Source organism: Camelus dromedarius, chromosome 4, assembly GCF_036321535.1.
Source record: "Camelus dromedarius isolate mCamDro1 chromosome 4, mCamDro1.pat, whole genome shotgun sequence".
Taxonomy (NCBI): Eukaryota; Metazoa; Chordata; class Mammalia; order Artiodactyla; family Camelidae; genus Camelus; species Camelus dromedarius.
In genome coordinates, this window is record NC_087439.1 from 91,378,933 (window position 1) to 91,397,614 (window position 18,682).

The 18,682-nt window shown below is 35.9% G+C and overlaps 1 protein-coding gene across 4 annotated transcripts in view; it reads left to right on the plus strand.

Annotated features, from left to right (window-relative positions):
* Window positions 1-2,415: 2,415 nt before the first annotated feature.
* DIS3L2 (DIS3 like 3'-5' exoribonuclease 2) overlaps window positions 2,416-18,682 on the plus strand; it is a 321,790-nt gene continuing 305,523 nt past the window's right edge. For 3 of the 4 annotated variants that reach the window (XM_064485261.1, XM_064485263.1, XM_064485264.1), the window contains exon 1: window positions 2,416-2,504. The gene's annotated coding sequence lies outside the window, so the exon portion shown is untranslated. Of the gene's footprint in view, window positions 2,505-2,997; window positions 3,141-18,682 lie in introns of those variants that run through there. The other variant, XM_064485262.1, reaches the window with a different exon arrangement.

Consider the following 18,682-nt stretch of genomic DNA (forward strand, 5'->3'; position numbering starts at 1 on the left):
TCCCTTCTAATGCCAAAATGGGATTCTTCTGGAGGCAGCATATGGCTTACTTCACATATGAACAGGGCATGGTAACTCTGGTCCTCCACTCAAATCTTGGGTCTTCGGGTATTCCTCAAAGCATTTTGCATCATTAGTTGGCCACCCATCATCCAGAGACCAAAGTCAGACAAAGCAAATCATCTGGAACATACATGCCCATACCACCCTGGAAGTATAGAGTTCACATGCAGTTCCCTGCAGTTCTCTAAAAATATGCCCTTCATAGCAATGATAAATTTCTATCTCTTGAGGCACCCTTGCAATCTCCCAGAACCCTAGCTAGGTTGAGTCTAAAGAATCATCTTGGCCCTTCAACAGAACACAGTCCTTTAGAATAGATGCTGTATTCAAGGCTGCCAGGAGAATGAGATAGACTTTACTATAATTCATGTATTTGAGGCTTCCTTTTTCTAGGTTACAAGTTGACTTTGTCCCTTCTGTTCACAAAACAATTGATTTAGCTTTCTTTTACCAAATTGTAACCATCTTCTGATCCTGCCTTGCTGATGTTACTCCTATGCCTTCTTGGCTGATACGTTGGGTTTTCCTAAACTCTTCAGCCACATATTTCGAATTTCATGGTTTACTCCCACAGAGGGCCAGTTATATCCACTGTGGTTAGATTTATTAGTCTCTCAGAGAATATTTCTCTTTTGGGGGTGCTTATTGTAATACCTGTTATAATGGGAATGGACTGGAGCTATGGACTGGAGGTACGGACTGGAGGTACGCTTGTGGGGCAAGCCTCTCATCCCAAGTCTCTCCAGAGTGTATTGTGGTTTTCCGCTGGCCCACATGAGGAAGCCCAGGGCTCAGTTCACTAAGAGGATATGGGGATATGCCCACCTAGCCCTCTAGCCTTCACACTGACTGACACTACACTTTCTGCTAGCAGTCCAATCTCAGTGGGATCTGCCCATTGGACTTATGTACAAAAATTGTTCCTGCTCTTCTATCCCTGCTTCTACTTTTGGCTTCATCTTCCATTTCTGATCCTGAAAGCTCAGCTTCTATGTTTTCAATCTGTTGTCCTTTTCTTCTTCTGGATCTTCCCATCTCTGGCTCTATTGGGCCCCCTCCCACCCACTGAAGTCCTGGAACTCCACAACCCTCTGCTTCCTGCCCCTGCTGAGTATCTTCCACCCTGTACAGTTTGAACAGACAAGTTCTGCCTACATCACAGTTTTGCTGAGGGTTGGGAAGGGACCTCTGTGAACATTAAAAACCAGAGGTTCATGGGTCTATTATTTTTTAAACCAAAAATTGATTGAGGCTTTTGTCTGTGGCAGGCAGGGTAGATGCAAGGTTAAACAACAAATATTTTTCACCTTCAAGGAGATCAGTTATTAGTTGAGGAATCCTGAAATATGCAAGTACTATGACAGTGCTTTTGAAAACTTTGAAGCATTCAGAAACAATTTAAGGTATCTCTTTTTCTTGTTTAAGGAGCGTATGGTGGTGGGCTCCTTCACCACACAGATTCAAGCGCTGTCAACTTTGACAACCTATTCCTGATTCTGACTTTTCTATGGTCACCACTGCACTCTGGATCCTGAAAGCATTTGACACTGGTGATCACCTCCTTACTGAAATTCTCCTGCTGTCTCCTCAGCAGTCTTTCAAACAAATTCTGCCTGCTCTTTGGGGGTTTCTTTTCCTTTGTTTACACCTACAATATTGATATTTTCTAGGTTCCATCCTTAACCATTCTCTATACACACTTCCTTGGGCAGGCTGCACGAAACTTAGTGGGCTTTTCAATGGAGCCTACACTCTTCCCTGAAACCTCTTCCCTGCCCCTTTTACTTGGTTGAAGTCTCCACCATCAGCTTCTCCCCACCTGTGTCTGGGTAGGCCCCTAGGGGCAGGCTCCCCTAACTTCCTTCACTTCATGCATCTCCGTAAGCACGGGACTGCCTGCTTGCCCTCTCACCAGCTTGTCCGGCAGGAGGACAGGGACTACGGCTGGGTTGTCTACCGCTGTATCCTAGGGCCAGCCCTGCACCTAGTCCTGAGCAAGTGCTCACTAACTGGGCATGGAGTAAATCATGGCATGAGTAAAATCTTGTCTCTGGAGAGGGCTGGCGTGGCTACCTTCCGGAGCTAGAAGCCGGGGGCTGGCGGCACCGGTGGGGTGAGAGCCCTGGGGCACAGCACTGAGGACCGGGGCTGAGAGGGTTCAGGAGCACGGTACCGGGCAGCTCGAGCCACCGGCTACAGCCAGCCGCCTCTGCGAGGCCAGGCCAGAGAAGTCGAGTCGCCCTTCCACCAGGCCCTTTCGCCGCCCCGCCGCCGCAGCGGAACTACTGGCGACCACCGCCTCCGCCGCGCGCTCGTCCCGCGCTCCACTCTTGTCTCATTCCGGCCACCGTTCCTCTTTGTATCGCCGCGCCCATGACCCGGAAGAGCATTCTCCTTAGCAACTGCGGGACCGCGGCGGCGCCGGCCTCCCGGGAGCCACGGTGAGGCGTCCTCGCCCTCGCCCCCGCACCCCCCACCTCCCGTGCCCCACCTCGACCCTTTCTCGGGACCCACCCGGGGTCTGGCCTGCGGAGCCTCCGTGGCGGTTCGCGCGGCATCTGCGCCGGCCGCCCCAGGCGAGCGCCCTCCGCCTCTGATTTCGCTCCCCGGCCCTGGCGTAGCTCTGGTCACCCCACGCCCACCTCTCCCGGCCCACCTGGCCTCCCTGGGTCCGCTCCTGGCGCCCTACCCCGCCTGCCCAGTATGGTGCCCGGGAGGAAAAGCAGAATTAAACAGGGCCTGTTGCTGTAGAGAGGACGCTTCCTGAGGTTCGGGTCACCTGTGGGGCGTTCTCATGGGTCCTGTTACAAGTGTTTTGGGCTGACAGGGATGAGGCGCCTTAGGATTGTCGAATAGCAGCCGCTTTACTGTAATACTTGACGTTTGCTGCTTTTCGCTTTTCGAAGTGGTATCCTTTATCTGCTTTGATCGTTGATCGGGGAGACCCATTTAATTGGACATTTTGAACTGATCCTTTACCTGGGAGTTAAGTCTCCAGTTTTCAGTGCGTTTAGAATTGTTTAAGTTAGATTTTGCGTCTTACGGATTTCTACAGAAAGAACTCTCTCTGGGACTGGGTAGGTTTGGGAAAAATTGCAAGTGAAATTTGCTACGTTGAAAAAGTAGGGGCAGGTGGTGTTAACATCTCTGGTTTTCATTTGAAAACAGGTTTGGCACAACCGCTAGTAAAATCCTAGCTGGCTTTTTTCCTCCCAGAACTTGACAAACTGAAATTTATATAAAGATCCAAGGGACTGAAAAACCTCCCTTAACTGAATTTGAAGAAGTGGGACTAAGAAAAACTCTAAGCCTTATTTGAACCTTGTTGGATAACGACATTATAATTAGCCCCTTGATAATGGAGCTAAAACTAAGGCATATGAACAGTTTTTGCGGAATGACATTATTTGGGACTAAAATGCAGATTATATATCACAATCCAGTATTTAAAACACTAATTTTATTTCAGTTCAATAAGTATTTATTAAGCACTTAAGAGTTAATTTTTAACTTATATCTTTTATTTATTTTTTACTTTTTTTTGGTGGGGGTAGGTAATTACTTAATTTAATTTATTTATTTAATGGGGATACTGGAGATTGAACCCAGGACCTCATGCATGCTAAGCATGCGATCTACCAATTGAGCTATACTCCCCCCTGACTAAGCACTTAAGAGTGCTACATGCACCTGAAAGGATGTATAAGAAATAAGAGACTGAACAAATTAAATTATTAGGAAAACTATAAAATAGCATTTATTTAAATGCAAAATCAGAGGGAGGGGAGATCAGTATGGGCTGGAGTTTTCAGTAATACGTTTATGGATTATATCTCTAAAGTATAGATAGAATTTGTATTTGCATTGAAGGGAACAGGGAATTCTTGTACTCTTAAGGGTTTGGGAAATAGTCTATGTGACATTTTATAATCTTTATATAAAGCTTTAAGGTCACTTGATTGCAGTATCTATTTCTTCCACTTTTTAGTACAAATCTAGCTAGCATTTTTCGTGTTTGAAATCTAAAATAACGAGGCTACTAGGAGGGGTTTTTGCCACTTAGAGATTCTGTCCTTTTCTTCTACAGTAGAGCTTACTTTTATTTAAGACACTACAGTTTAAGTAGTCATTGTTTTATACGTCCTTAAGAGTTTTGTGAAATGTTGCTCTTTGCTCATTTGACAGATACTTTCAGAGTGCTTCCTGTGTAGCAGTCACTATATCAGGAAATACCAAAAACAACGGTTACTCAGCAACTAGTAGTGCTTTGTCTATGAGAGGTGTGTGTGTAACTATCAGCCTTTGATGCTCAGAATTTGCCTACAGACATAGACAGGCCAGATATATTTATACAGCCATCTGAACTGACATTTTTTTTTAAAGAGTTGAATGGGGATTTTAGGCTCAATTGCTTTGGGTATCCTCCAAAGATTCATTTGTGAAGATGCATAAACTCTGAAGGTGACATTTTACGATGTTGTATTGCTTTCTTACAGGTTTGGTGCCCATTTATTCACTTATTCAATAAGTATTTGAGTGCTTATTTGGTATTAGGCGCTGTGCTTAGCATTGGAAATGGGGGAGAATGAATGCATACATGGTCCCTGTCCTCAGCACATGTTATCAAATAATCACACGAATGTAAAACTGCAATCATGACAAGTATTTGAGTTGGGAAAGTGACAGAAGTGACATTTGAACTGAGATCTCAAGGATGCACAGAAAAGGAAGAGTGTTCCAGTCAGAGCAAACAGCAAGGCACAGACAAGATGACAAGGTTCATAGAGAAAACTGGGAACTTAAGGTACAGCTCTAGGTATGGATCAGGAAGAGTGAAGAAGGATCTGGTGAGAGGGGTTTGGAGAGGTGGGACAGAGGATACTGGGCCTTGAAGCAGGCTGAAAAGTTTTTCTTTATTTTTAGAGTAAAAAGAAGCCTCTATACAATTTTACTTAGAGAGTTAGGCTAGATTGTGGGTGAGGATGACACAATTAGATTGTGTATGAATAGCCTGCTCTGTATTCTGCCATTACTTAGTGTTTGCATTATCTTCTTTTTCTTCATTTTCTCAACACACTCCTTCAGCTTTCTTATAGTTGAGGAAACCTCCATGTCTCATTAGCAAGGCATGTCTCCTTGATTTTTAATTGGGAGAAAAGGAATTTTAGGGGTGAGGATTGGACACTAGAAGTTAATTGATTTGAAATATTTTTGCATTAGAATGACTGCTAGGGCACAATGTCTGTGACTGTTTTTCTTTAACTGTGGTTTAAAAAACACATAGTACAAAATTTACCCTCGTAACCATTTTTACCTGTACAGTTCAGAGGTGTTAACTGTATTTACGTTGTTGTGTAACATCTCTAGGACTTTTTCATCTTGTGAAACTACACTCTGTACCCTTTGAACAGCTCTCTATTTCTTCTTCCCCCCAACTCCTGGCAACCACTTTTCTACTTTCTGTTTTCATGATTTTGCCTACTCTAGATATCTCATATAAGTAAAATCGTTTAAGATGTGTCCATTTATATCTTCATACTCCTTCCATGCAGTATTCCTTCTCCCATCAGTCAGTTCAGATCCTACCAGTTCTTTAAGGTGCAGTTCCTCTCCCTTGTGTTTCAACTTGGATTAATAGATCCAGAGTGGAAGAGGCCTTAGAAATCATCCTGTCTTATTCTGGGTGAGAAAGTAGAGTCCTATAGAAGTTTCAGTGACTTGATCAAGGACAGACATCTAATGAGTTGGGGCAGAGTTGGGACTAGAGCTTTGATCTTTCAACTACTGGATGGGTGCCTGTTCTGCTTCAGCCTGCTTACACGTTGTAATTTTGTGATTTATTCTTTAGTTAGACCAGAAGTACTACTGAGGCACAGAAACTGATTTCCATATCCCCATTCCAATATTCTGAGGCATATTAGATGCCTGGGAAATATTTGTTGATTAATTGATTGTCCTCGGACTTGCCTAAAAGGTGGCCCTACATAAAATTTTGAACTTCATTGATTTCAGATCCTTCATTATATTAATCAAATTTTACATCAGTCTTTCTGCAGTTGAATAAGTCTTTCACTTTTGCAATCAAAGTTGAGAATCTCTCATTTTTTCCCTCTCTTTATGACATGTATTTGCCCATGGCACGCATACTTTGGTTCCCCTGCATATTCTGATGAAAAAGCCATCAGAAATGAAAAACAACACATTAAACTTTTTAAGATAGCTGATTTATTTTGAGGCAGAGGTTTATGCTTATTTGTGAGTTTTTGTTTTGTTTTGTTTTGTTTTGTTTTTTGCTACTAAATGGTTTTTAAAGAATCATGTTTGCACCACATTTTACCATGCTCATCTCGGAATGCCTATGGACCAGTTGATTTTTGGACTGGAAATGTTTTGAGATGGATTAATATTTTAAGTGCCAAAAAAGTGTAACAAAGCATTTTCTTGTGTGAGGAAGGTCTGTAAATTTTTATTTGCAGTTTCCCCATCTATCCCAGACTTTGGGTCCCTGTAATGTTGTATGACTAGCCTTATAGAATCCAGTTTTTAGACTGTCCTTTTATTTTAACCTTCAAAAAATTTTTTGTTTTACCTGGGGAGTTTCTGTGGGAACTTAGTTGCTATCCATATAACTTCTTGAAATGTGAAATGTCTGTTCAAATCTCTTGTCCATTTTTAATTGGGTGTGTTTTCTTATCACTGAATTTTCGTAGTTCTCTATGTATTCTGGTTGTGAGTCCTTTTTCAGACATAGGATTTGCAAATATTTTCTCCTAGTCTTTTTTTATTCTCTTAATGATGTCTTTTGAAGAGCAGTTCTTAATTTTGACAGTCCAATTTATAGTTTTTTTTGATGGGTTGTGCTTTTCTTTATTTAAAAAATCTTTGCCAAAGTTAATACCACAATGGTATTCTCCTATGTTCTAGAAGTTTTAGTTTTTTAAGTTTTACTTTTAGGTCTATGATCTACCTTGAGTTAATTTTTATGTATAGTGCAAGGTGTGGATTAAAGCTGATTTTAAAAAATTTGGAATCCATTTGTTCTAGAACTGTTTGTTGAAAATACTATATTCCTTCACCAAATTGCCTTGTACCTAGGTTATACCTAGGTCGAAAATCTATATATTTGTGGTTCTATTTCTGGACTTTCTTTTCTGTTCCATTGATCTATTTGTCTATCTTGATGCCAGTACTATACTGATTTGATTACTGTAATTTTGTAATAAAAATTGAAGTCAGGAAGTGTAAGTCCTTCAGCTTTGTTGGTCTTTTACCAGATTTTGGCTCTTTGAGGTCTTTTTCATTTCTATATTAATTTTAGAATCAGCTTGCCAGCTTTTCCAAAAAAGTCTGCCTGAGAATTTGATTGGAATTGTATTGGCTGTATAGATAATTTGGGGAAAATTGCCACCTTAACAGTGTTGAGTCTTCCAACCCATGAACATTTAGGTTTCCTTTACCTTCTTTCAGCACTACTTTGTAGTTTTAGTTGTGCATGTCTTGTACATCTTTTGTCATAGTCATCCCTATGTATTTTGTATTTTTGATGCCATTGAAACGATGGATTTTAAAAAATTTATATTTTGACTGTTGCTAGTTTACCAGAAATATGATTGATTTTTGTACATTGATCTTCTCTGTCATCCTGGCTATGCTATGTATTCTAGTAGTTTTAAAAATAAATTTTATTGGATTTTCTACATAAAGATTATGTCATCTATAAATAGAAACAATTTTACTTCTTCCTTTCTAATCTTTTTTTTTTATTTATTCTTATTGTACTAGTTACAATTCCCAATGCAATGTTAAATAAAAGTGGGAGTAGACATACTTGTCTTATTCTGATCTTGGGAAGAAAGCATTCAGTCTTTTACCATTCAGTATGATGACAGCTGTAGGCTTTTTGTATATATTCTTTGTTAGTGAAGAAGTTTCCTTCTATTCTTAATTGCTGAGAGATTTTTTTTAATTAGAAATGAATGTTGAATTTTATCAAATGCTTTTTCTGAGTCTACTGAGATGATCATATATTTTTAATTTTCAATTTGTTAATATGGCCATTTATATTGATTTTCAAATATTAGTGCTAACTTTGCATTCTCTAGATAAACCCTACTTGGCTCTGATGTATTATTATTTTTATATATGGAGTTTATTCTTGAAATTTTATTTTTCCATTTACGATTATGACAGTTACTGGTTTGGGATTTTTTTTCTTGTAATTATCTTTTTTTTTTTAATGTATCGAAGTAATGCTGGCAATCTTGAATGAGTTGGGGAGTATTCCCTTTCCTTTAATTTTCTAGAATAGTTTGTATAGAGTTGGTATTTCTTCCTTAATGTTTTGTAGAATTTATAAATAAGCCCTTCTGGTCTGGAGTTTTCTTTGTAGGAAGGTATTAACTACATATTCAATTTGTGTAATAGATAAAAGGCTGTTACGTTATCTGTATCTTCTTGAGTGAGCATTAGTAGTTTGTATCTTTCAAGGAATTTATTCATTTAATCTAAATTGTTGACTTTATTGATATAATGTTGCTCATACAATTCCATTATTGTCTTTTTAAAATTTATAGACTCTGTAGTGATATCACTTCATTCTGATAGTCATAATTTGAGTCTTCTCTTTTCTTGATCAGGCTGACCAGAAATTTATTGATATTACTTATCTTTTCAAAGTACCACATTTGGCTTCATTGATTTTATCTATTGTTTTTCTGTGTTGTATTTCATTGATTTCCACTCTTAATTTTTGTTATTTCTGCTTACTTTGTATTTCATTTGTTTGTCTTTTTCTAATTTCTTGTGGTAGAACCTGAGGTCATTGATTTGAGACCCTTCTTTTCTAATACAGGCATTTAGTGCTATAAATGTCCCTCCAACTCCGCTTTAGCTGCATTCCACAAATTTTGGTATGTTGCCTTTTCATTTTCTTTCAGTTCAAAATAATTTAAATTTCCTTTTGATTTCTTCTTTGATATACATTATTTAGTTTTTTTAATATTCAGAGATTTTCCAGATATCTTTTTGTTACTGATTTTATTTTATTTGAATTTTTTTTTTTATTGAAATGTAGTTGATTTACAATGTTAGTTTCAGGTGTTCAGCAAAGTGGTTCAGTTATACATATACATATATATATATATTTCAATTTTAATTTAAATCTACTGTATTCAGAGAACATACTTTATTTAATTTGAGATCTTTTAAATTGATACTTATTTTATGGCCCAGAATATTACATATATCTTGGTAAATATCCTTTATGCCCTTGGAAAGAATGTGTCTTGTGCTGTTTTTAGTTGGAATGTTTTATAAATGTCAGTTAGGTCTAGTTGATTAATATTGTTATGTCTTCTGTATCCTTACTGATTTTCTATCTACTGATTCCTTTAATAATTGAGAGAGAGAGTGAAATCTCTGGCTATGATTGTGGATTTATAGACCTATCTTCTATTAGTTTTTGCATCATGAAGTTTGAAACTCTGTTATTAGGTACATACACATTTAGAATTGTTGTTTGCTCTTGATGAATTAACCCCTTTAATGTTATGAAATAATCTTTAGCCGTGGTAATTTTCTTTGCTTTGAAACCTGCATTGTCTGATAACTAATGAAGCCAATCCAGCTTTCCTTTTGTTAGTATTAGCATAGTATATCTTTTCTCTACATTTACTTTTAACTTATTTGTGTCTTATATTTGAAATGTGTTTTTGTATGCAGCATATTGTTGGGTGTTGCTTTTTAAGTAGTCTGACAGTCTTTTAATTGGTGTATTTAGACCATTTACATTTAATGTGATTATTGATATGGTTAAGTTTGAATCTTTCATCTTGCCATTTTTTTGTCCCATCTATTTTTTGTTTGACTTCTTTCAGATTAATTTTGTTTTTTCTAAAATTGTTTGCCTCCTTTGTTGGCTTATTATAACTATTCATTTTTTTAGTGGTTACTTTAGGGTTTATATATACATGTTAAACTTATCACAGTTTACTTTCAAGGATATTATACCACTTCATGTATAAAAACCTTTTAACAGTATCTTTTAATTTTTCTTCCTGACCTTTGTGCTCTTGTCATATTTTTTACTTCTACATATGTGATCAATTCCAGTATACGTTGTTGTTATTATTTATGATCTATTATTTTTTAAAGAGACTTCCATTTTAAGAATAAAGTTATTTTACTCATGTAGTTACCTTTTCTTTCTTTTTTTTTTTAACACTTTTAAAATTTGAGTTATAGTCAGTTTACAATGTTGTGCCAATTTCCAGCGTAGAGCACAATTTTTCAGTTATACATGAACATACATGTATTCACTGTCGCATTCCTTTTTGCTGTGAACTACCACAAGATCTTATATGTATTTCCCTGTGCTATACAATATAATCTTGTTTATCTATTCTACATATACCTGTCAGTATCTACAAATTTCAAACTCCCAGATATAGCTACCTTTTCTAGTTCTCTTTATTCCTTTGTATAGATCCAGATTTGCATCTGTTTTCATTTTCTTTCTGCTTTAAGTACTTCTTTTAGTATTTCTGTCATGTAGATTTGCTAGTGATGATTATTTCAGCTTTCACATGTCTGAAAAAGTTTGTATTTTGCCTTTTAAAAAAATTGAAGTATAGTTGAGTTACAGTGTTGTGTTAGTTTCTGGTGTATAGCATAGTGATTCAGCTATACATATATATTACTTTTCATATTCTTTTTCATTATAGGCTATTACAAGATATTGAATATATTTCCCTGTGCTGTATAGTTGGACCTTGTTTGTTTTGCCTTTGTTTTTGAAAGATATATTTGTTGCATAAAGAATTCTAAACCAACTTTTTTTTTGCCTATCAGTATTATTAGGATTTTGGTTCACTGTATTCTATCTTGCTTTTTTCTGACAAGAAATCTGACATCTTCATCTCTGTTTCTTGTGCTTAATGTGTCTTTTTTTCTCTGCTGCTTTTAAGATTTTTCCCTTTAAACTAGTTTTAACCAAATTGATTATGATGTGTCATGTAGTTTTCTTTATGTTTCTTGTGATTTGTGTCATTGATCTTCCTGAATTGTGGTTTTATAGTTTTCATCAAATTTGGAAAAATTTCAGCTGTTATTTCTTCAAATATTTTTTCTTTCTCCACCTTTCTTGGTATCCCCATCCCCAGCTGATTTCAACCTAATATACATTAGGTTGCTTAAAGTCCGATAGTTCACTGATGCCCTCTGTTCATTTTTTTCTTTTTTTTTTCTTCTGTTTCTCATTTTGGATAATTCCAATTGCTTTATCTTCAAATTCACTAACTTTTCCCTCAGCAGTGTCTAATATGCTGTTAATCCCATCCAGCATGTTTTTCATCTTGGGCATCATAGTTTTTATCTCTAGAGTTTTGATTTGGATCCTTTTTATGTCTTTAGTGTCACTTAACCTTTTTAGTTTTTCCTCTAACTTTTTAAACATATGGTATACAATTCTAATAACTACTACTTTCCTGTCCTTTTTAAATTATTCCTGTATATTTCTATATTTTCTCTTTCTTTCTCTCTTTGTCTCTCTGCCCATCTCTTCCTCTAATAAACAGACACACACTACACAATACACCCTATTTATTAAAGAAATAATGCAAGATACATAATAATTTCTCTATTTTGTACATTTGGAAACAGGCTTAAGAAAGCTAGGTAGTTTGGTTTGGTCAAGTTCAGACAGTTAATATTCAGATTAAAATCTAGGTTTTTCACAACTCCTGTTCTTTCCAGTACTCCTGCTTCTGTACGAGGGATAAGTGTATAACTAAAATAGAAGTAAAAGTAAAGAAGGCACCATAATAGAGAATTCTGAAAGATCATAAGGGAGTGTGTAGGTTATAAATGACTTCCAAGGATGCAGGAAGCATTTGGAATGAGCCTTTAAGGACAGGTAAGATTTTGCACATTGCTCTAAGGAGGGGGAAGCATTTGAAGAGGAGAGAAGCATATATTGCAGTGTGTGGGATTGAAAGAGTGGGGCATGTGTTTTGCTGAATTGGGTGTGAATATGGAAAGCAGACGACTAGGGAGGTTAGACTGAATTGTGGAGTATTTCTGATGTCTAGCTTTAACACAGCTTTTTAATATATCATGCTTCTAACACAAGTGTGGAGTCTTTCAGCATTTCCTTTATTACTTACTACGGTCTTGCACATAATTAATTTATAGGTTTATTGATTGATGAATAGCATTTTTCTTACTATAGCACCTTTAGTTCTACTTTATTAGGGCCTTTGATTACATTGCTTATTGTTTAAGTAGTCTTAAATCTTGTGGTTATGAAATTCCTTCCAAAGAAGTCAGCATACTTTATGTTAATTCATTGTCTCAGCGGTCAGCTTACCATATCCTAAGACTATCCCACTTTCTCAGGCATCCAGAATCCTACTTCAGCTTAAAGGTCATTGTGTAATCTTGTATTGTTCTAATGAAAAGAATAATAGTGTTGTGGGCAGAGCCCATGCCTGTTTCTCTGGGACTTTTTTACTTCTGGCTGGTAGGGAGGACTGTCCTTGAACTCACAACGACCACCATATACACAGTTGGCCCTGACACTTTAAGTGCTCAACTGGACTCACTCTGATCTTTGTATCTCAAAGGAATTAACAGCTGAGGTTTCATCCAGGGTTTCATTGAATTTCAGTCAGTTAAAAAATAATTAATGGGAAAAATCTTACTATTCAAGTAAGATTTCACATCATTCTTCTTGCAATGCTTTTAACTATCTTATGCAAAACTTTATTCTTGATTTCTGGCAAATGCGCTCTTTGCTAAAGCTCCCTGAAATGATTGCTAGTGGTTCTCAATGTGAGTTTGATCAAAGAGCACATTACTCTTTGCTGTAAACCCTCTGTACCCCCATGAATTTTCTTGTTAGTGCAACTTGGGAAGAAAAGATGAAAATCAAGCATTTGCTAACTCCTAACAGGTGATCAGTTAGAAAGACACCACAGAACCAAGTTGATTTTCAGTGGCAAAGATTGAATCTAGAATTAAAAGATTATGTATGTACTTACATGCACTTCTATACAGTCCTTTTTGTTTTTATTTTATTTTAATTTTTTTTGGGGGTGGAGGTAATTAGGTTAATTAATTAACTAATTTTTAATGGAGCTACTGGGGATTGAACCCAGGACCTCATTACATGCTAAGCATGTGCTCCTACCACTGAGCTATTTTCTCCCCTCCAGTCCTGTTTGTTTTTAAATTGTGATCTTTTATTAAATACTGAGAAGTTACAAAGTAATATATGCAAAATATATGTAAGGTATACAGAATAATAGGACAGTGAATTCCCATGTATCTAACCACTCAGTTTTAAGAAAAAATTGAAGATCTCTGTGTTCCTATTCTTAATCCCACTTCTTCCTTCCTGTTTCAGAAGTAATCTGAGATTTGTATTTTCTTTGTACTTGAACCAGATAGTTTGTATCCTTAACCTGTTGTTTAATTTTGCATGTTTTTGAAATTTATAAAATAAAATCACAAAGCAGGTATTTTTCAGTGGTTTGCTTATCCCTATAATGTTATATATGTCTGCTTTGGTCATATTTTGCAAGTATTTAATCCTGGGCTGCTTGCACTTAGGAATATAAATTTATTTCTTAATAATTTTCCTTATTAGTCTTTAAAGAATATGATTCATCTAAAAAATGATACAAATAAACTCATTTACAAAACAGAAAGGGACTCTCAGACATAGAAAACAAATTTATGGTTACCAAAGGGGAAAGGTGGGGGAGGAGGGAGAGGAGGGATAAATTAGGAGTTTAGAATTAGCAGATACAAACTACTATATATAAAATACATAGACAGCTAGGTCCTACTGTATAGCAGAGGGAACTATATTCAGTATCTTATAATAAACTGTAATGTAAAAGAATCTGAAAAAGAATATATATGTATATAACTGAATCACTTTGCTGTACACCGGAAACTAACACAACATTTAAAATCAACTATACTTCAATTAAAAAAAAAAGAATATGATTCATATGTTTCTACCTTGTGGAGATAAAAAATGGTAATATTTTCTGACTAGATAAAAATAAACCAATCTCCTTTAAGACATTTAATGCACTCTCAGGCCCTTCCCTTGTGAGTGGGCAGGAGCCCTTTAAAGTGATGGTTTATTTTTCCTGTCTTTCTCCTTATACTTCACCTTGGGCAGTCTGGTTACTCCTCATTCCCCATATAGGTAGCTGGGTGATCCTTTACCCTGATTGCACAGAAAAATCATCTAGGGAGATTTAAGAATAATACCCAAGCCTGGGCCAAACACTGACCAATTAAATTTGAATATTTCTTTTTGTGACCATTCTTATCTTTTGCCTGTTTTTAGTTTTTGTTTTAATTGGGTTGCTTCTTTCATATTGATTGTAGGTCTTTACATATTTGATATATAAATCTTTGAAGTCTTATATGTTGTAGATATTTTCTTCCAGACTGTTGTTTTGTCTTCACAGTTTCTTTTGGTTTACAGAAGTTTTTAATTTTTAAAATTTGAGTCTCTTTATGGTTTCTGTTTTATGTCTTAACTCAGAAGGCTTTCTTTACCCCTAGATTTTGATCAGTTTTTACTCTATATTTTCTTTTAATATATTTATAGTTTTACTTCCAACATTTAGCACTTTGAACCAACTGCAGTCTGTTTTTTATTGATAGTATTAAAGATCTAACATCACTTTTCTCTAAACAGGTACCTAGTTGTCCTGTTATCATTTGAGTTGTCTTCCCCTCACTGATTTGAAATACCTTTTTTATAATTTCCCAAAGGTCATTTTTACTCTTGTTTTCTTCTAGTGATGTTTTTGCCTATTTCAACTAAATATCATACTCTTTTAATTACTATTACTTCATAGTATGTTTTTCAATCTGAGAGAGCAAATCTTTTCTTGTTACTCTTCCTTTGCAGATATTTTTCATCTGTTATGTACATTTTCTCTTCCATTTGACTTTATTTTTTATTGATGCAAAATTCACATAACATAAAATTAACCATTTTAAAGGGACTCGGTCGTTTAGTACATTCACAGTGTTGTACAAACATCACCTCTATCTAGTTCCAAAACATTTTCATCATCCCGAAAGAAAATTCTGTACCCATTAAGTAGTTGCTCCCTATTCTTCCCTTTCCCTAGCTTCTGGCAGTTAACAGTCTGTGTCCTGTCTCTATGGGTTTACCTATTCTGGATATTTCATATACATGGAATCATATGTGACCTGTGTCTGTCTGGCTTCTTTCACTTAGCATAATGTTTCTGAGGTTCTTCCATGTTGTAGCATGTATTCATTCCTTTTGTGGCTGAATAATATTGTATTATGTTTATATGCCACAGTGTATCCATTTATCTGTTATGGACCTTTGAGTTGTTGCAACCTTTTGGCTATTGTGAGTAGTGCTGCTGTGAAAATGTGTGTATAGTTATTTATTTGAATAAACTATTTTCAACTCTTTTGGGTATACACCTAGAAGTGGAATTGCTGGGTTGTATGGTAATTCTATATTTAACTCTTTGAGGAGCTGCCCGATTGTTTTGTACAGTGGTTGAACCATTTTACATTTCCAACAGCAATGTATGAGGGTTCCAGTTTCTCTACATCCTTGCCAATACTGGTTATTTTCTGGGTTTTGTTTTGGTATAGATATCCTATTCACTATGAGTGGGAACCTTGTTGTGATTTTGATTTGCATTTCCTTGATGGCTGATGATGTTTGGCATCTTTTCATGAATTTCTTGGCCATTAATATATCTTCTTTGGAAAAGTGTCTATTCACATCCTTTGCCCATCCATTTTTTTCCTTCCATTTGATTTTTAAGATGAGCTTGTCAGTTTCTATAAAATTGTGATTGGGATTTAATTGTGATTACATTGACTTCAACTAATTTGCCACCAACAGCTTTATAATATTGAGTCTTTCTGGCAAAGAACAGGGTTATTTTATTTGTTTAGGTCTTTCATAATTTAAAAAATAATTTTAAAATTTAAATTAGTCTTATTAAATTTTAAAACTTAATTTTAAAATTTAAACTATCAGTCTTATTAATTTTATTCCCAGACATTTTGTGATTTTGGTTATTACTTAGAATTGATATTTTTCTTGTCACATTTTCAAATTGATTATTGTGGGCATATAGGAATGTTATTGATAATTTATTTGTTGATTTAGAATCTGCCCTTTCTGTCATTCTTGCTGAAATCGTTAATCTTAATCTTAATAATTTGTAAGTATATGCTTTGAGATTTTCTAGATAGAAATCATATTATCTGTAAATATTGAAAACCTCTTAAACAATTGAACCAACTTGATTTATGAAAAAGCATAATTATTTTTTATTGATAAGTCTAAATGGACCCTTTTTATTGTTAGTGAATAGAGTTAAACATATATGTGTACCTATATATGTATATAAAATGCTGTTTGACAAAAGTAATTCATACTCTTTAAGAAACAAAAAAATCAGACATTACTAAAATATATGTCTTTAAAGTGAGAATCCTTAGTAATCCTGCTTTCTAAAGAGAATTGTCTTTATGACTGTGATGTGTTTAAGTAGAGGTTTCATTTGTTACACTTTGAGAGGCAAAGATGGTTAAAGAGATGGTTCGTTGCTAGACTGTTGGCATTTTTAAGCTGTTGGGTTGTCATCCTTCATCTGTAGGTCAGTGCCATGACATTTCACTTGCGAATTTAATTCCTTGCTGTTTCTGGAATAAAAATGTAACAAGACATTTGAATTTATATAAAAAGTATAGGTAAAAGAAATTCTTCCTTTTTAAAGAATGTATGTGACATTCTTTCCTTCTCTAATATAATAGGTTCCATGCTCTTTAAGAATTATGAAAATATTCTATTTTTTCTATCTTTGCTTCTTTTTTAAAATCTTTTTTTAAATAAGTAAATTTGTTTCTTTATTTTAACTTCTTTGGGGGGATAGATAACTAGGTTTGTTTGTTTGTTTGTTTGTTTAATGGAAGTCCTGGGAATTGAACCCTTACCTTAGCACTGAGCTATACACTCCCTCCATCTTTGCTTCTTAACTGAGGATATTCCTTGTTATCCTGGAAGACCTGGAACTTAGCAGAAGTACTTCTGCAAAGGAGTGAGAAACTGTCTTGGCTTTCGTGTACGATGCACTGTATAGCAGATCTACCTGGAGGAAACGGATTTGGCTGATAGTGGTTTAGAGCGGCTCTACTTTGAAATGGGGGCTGATGTGAGAGGCTCTGACTAATGTATTATCAACTTGTGAAAACATTAAAACTCCAGAATTCAGATAAATCTTATAATAGGCACTGAGATTCTAGAGTATTATATGAATTTATAAAAGAATTTCATAAGCAGTTCAGTTATCTTTAAGAGTTTTCTTAAATTCTGGAATATGTGGAAATGTTTTAGTATTTTGAAGACAACTATTATAATTACCTTTAAAAATTAGAGTTGAGAAGCATCAATAGGCTTTTTCTTCTTTTTCATCAGTGTCAGAGCTTGTTGCCAAACTGGCTTTTTAATTCCCACTGTGACATTAGGCCGCAATAAATTATTATCATGTTATCAAGAACATTTGTTCAGTGTCTACTTCACCTACTTGTGGAAATAGGCATAAAATATAGTTCCTGCTCTTCAGTAACTTATAGTTGTTGAGTAACAGGGCATCTTTTTTATTTTTTGAGGTACAGTTGATCTACAATATTATATACATTTCAGGTGTACAACATAGTGATTCAGTTTTTAAAGGTTCTACTCTATTTATCGTTATTATAATATATTGGCTAAGGGCATCTCTTTTAATTACTTCATTCAGTGAACATTTCCTGGGTGCCTGCTATGTGCCAGCCCTACTAGGCACTGGAATACAATGGTAAACCAGACAGACAAGGCCCCACGCTCTTGGAGCTTACATTCTAGGGTCTTGAATACTTGTCATGCTGAACGATGTAATTGTTCAGAACTTTACAAAGGTACTACTTGTTCTGGTATGATTGGGAAAGGCTTTATTGAGGGGCTAGGACATGAGTGGGACAGCTGGACAGGAAGGAAAGTGTTCATTTCTGAGTGTATATTATGTAGAACCTGCTGTAAAGGATTTTGTGGTTAAATACATGTGGAAAACAGCACACTCTGGCATTGCAGAGATGTAATCCCCAAAGATAGAGAAGTTAGGTGAGGTTTGTAGAGGGAGGAAGGTATGGAATTTGAGCTGTTCTTTAATAGGTACAATTTTAAGAGTGAGGTTGGAGTGGAGGGTGAGTGAATTGTGTGAACTTGAGCACAGGACATATTGGGGGAGTACCCGTCCCTATCCCCCCTTCTCTCCTCACAGAAACTATCATTTACCTTGGGCCTCACCTTTTCAACTCTTTCTTCCTAGTATTTTTAACAAGTTTCCCCTTTAATGAAAGTAATAGTGACAGCAGCAACAAATGGAAAATCTTTTGATTTCACCTCTTCCTCTTCACAGCCATACTTCACAAAAGAGTCATCTGAACTCATCAGTTCCACATCCCCCCTGCCCATTTAGTTCCTCACCTTGTTTCTCTTTGGTTGTTATTCATATTGCTTCACCAGAACAGCTCTCATCAAGCTCCCTGTGAC